The sequence below is a fragment of the Perca fluviatilis genome, chromosome 2 (assembly GCF_010015445.1).
Source record: "Perca fluviatilis chromosome 2, GENO_Pfluv_1.0, whole genome shotgun sequence".
In the NCBI taxonomy this organism is placed as follows: domain Eukaryota; kingdom Metazoa; phylum Chordata; class Actinopteri; order Perciformes; family Percidae; genus Perca; species Perca fluviatilis.
The window spans coordinates 754039-756211 of NC_053113.1; positions in this window are offsets into that span (position 1 = coordinate 754039).

Here is a 2173-nt window from a genome sequence, read left to right on the forward strand (position 1 = left end):
ACACACACACACACACGCACACAGTTAAGTGGAGTTAAGTGAATCGGTGCAGCCTCCTGGATGTTTGGGTGTTCTCTTCCCTCTCTCTGCATCATACAGTAAAAACACTGATGTCATTACCTTATAAAGTTGTTTTGTGCCCTTCACTACATCCTTCCCTTCTTTTTTTCCTCCATTTCTATCCATCCCTGATTCTGTTCTTCCTTACCTTTCCTGGCTTGGTTCATACGGACTGTGTGGTGCTGTGTGGTGCTGTGTGTGTTGTGTGAATGTGCCTGACAACACAAACAAAGTTCCCCCATGGATAAACAAAAACTTTTATTAATAGAAATAAATTGTTTTTCTATGGTTGCATCACTTTTGGTTTTCCCTCAACAAGTAACACAGTAAGCCTGTGTGTGTGTTGTGTGTGTGTGTCTGTGTGTGTGTGTGTGTGGTGCTGTGTGTGTGTGTGTGTGTGTGTGTGTGTGTGTGTGTGTGTGTGTCTACCTGCGAACTTCCAGCCTCCCAGACTCATAAATCAAGTGCTTCCTCCTGCCCCGCAAGAGGCTGATTAGACCAAGGTCTCATCCTCCAAGACTCCCACCTAGGGACTCCATGTGTGTGTGTGTGTGTGTGTGTGTGTGTGTGTGTGTGTGTGTGTGTGTGTGTGTGTGTGTGTGTGTGTGTTTTTTTTTTGTGTGTGTGTGTGACTGTGTGTGTTTGTTAAAAGCAGAGTTATGAGGCCAAGGCTTCAGCACTGCACCACTGAGAGGTCACATACTGTATAGGTTCTCCTCACTGTCTGTCTGCATCAGTGTGTGTGTGTGTGTGTGTGTGTGTGTGTGTGTGTGTGTGACTCTTCAGTCTACGTCATGTCAGTCCCTATACGATTGAGGATTGAAGAAACTCAGCTTTACAGACCTGTCGAATGCACCAACTAATCAACAACACGACAAAATCGTCCGAGTGTTAAGTCGACTAAGAATTTCTTTACTCGAGGACACACACACACACACATGCACGCACACACACACACACACACACACTCACACACACACTCACACACACACTCACACAGACACCTCTGCCCTGACTTGTCTGGATCTGAGGAACAACAGACAGACGGAGAGACAAAGACACAGACAGGTTCGGATAAAGACATTTACATCTCGAGAGACTAACCATTAATATGAACATCTGTTGAACATATGGACACACACACACACACACACACACACACACACACACACACACACCTGTTTCCCCAATGAGCTGAAAGTGTGTAGATGGGCAAGATTTGAATATGACACACACACAAATTTGCATCAGCTAAAGCAGGACAACGATTCAAATAGGGAAATACTGGTTGAAGAATGCAAAATGCCTCCTTGCCCCAACAACAAATACATCACAAACACACAAACACACATTACACAAACACACACACACACACAACACACGCCACACCAACATAACACACACACACACACACCTGGTATTTTAAATTACATCACTGATGATGTCACAGCTGAGCCAGACGGACAAAAAAAAAAAAAAAATCCCTGCCATCGTATTGGACAAACGAGCTGGCAGAGAGGTCTGATTGGCTGTAATGATTGATGCTCCGTCACCCAGTATGATTACCCAACAGCTTTCCGTGTGTGTGTGTGTGTGTGTGTGTGTCTGTGTGTGTGTGTGTGTCTGTGTGTTTGTGTGTGTGTGTGTGTGTGTGTGTGTGTGTTTGTGTGTGTGTGTCTGTGTGTCTGTGTGTGTGTGTGTGTGTGTGTGTGTGTGTGTGTGTGTGTGTGTTTGTGTGTGTGTGTCTGTGTGTGTGTGTGTGTGTGTGTGTGTGTGTGGTGTGTCTGTGTGTCTGTGTGTGTGTTTGTGTGTGTGTGTGTCTGTGTGTGTGTCTCTCTTCTGTGACTTGGAACCCTCCTACTAATCGTCTGCCATCTCTGGCAGATGATTGGCTCTTCTTTAGTTTCTTCTCAAAAAAATAAATAAGAAAATAAACATTTCTCTGTTGTGTTTTTTTGTTTTAATAATCCTGCTGTGCGTCATTTTCAGAACACTGATTTTGGTCTGCAGGGAGATCAGCTGTAGAGCCTCACAGCAGGGTGCTGAGCAAAGAGAGCTCCTCCACTACAGCATCAACATATCCCCCATCAACAGTCATCGCTTTACATCTGAA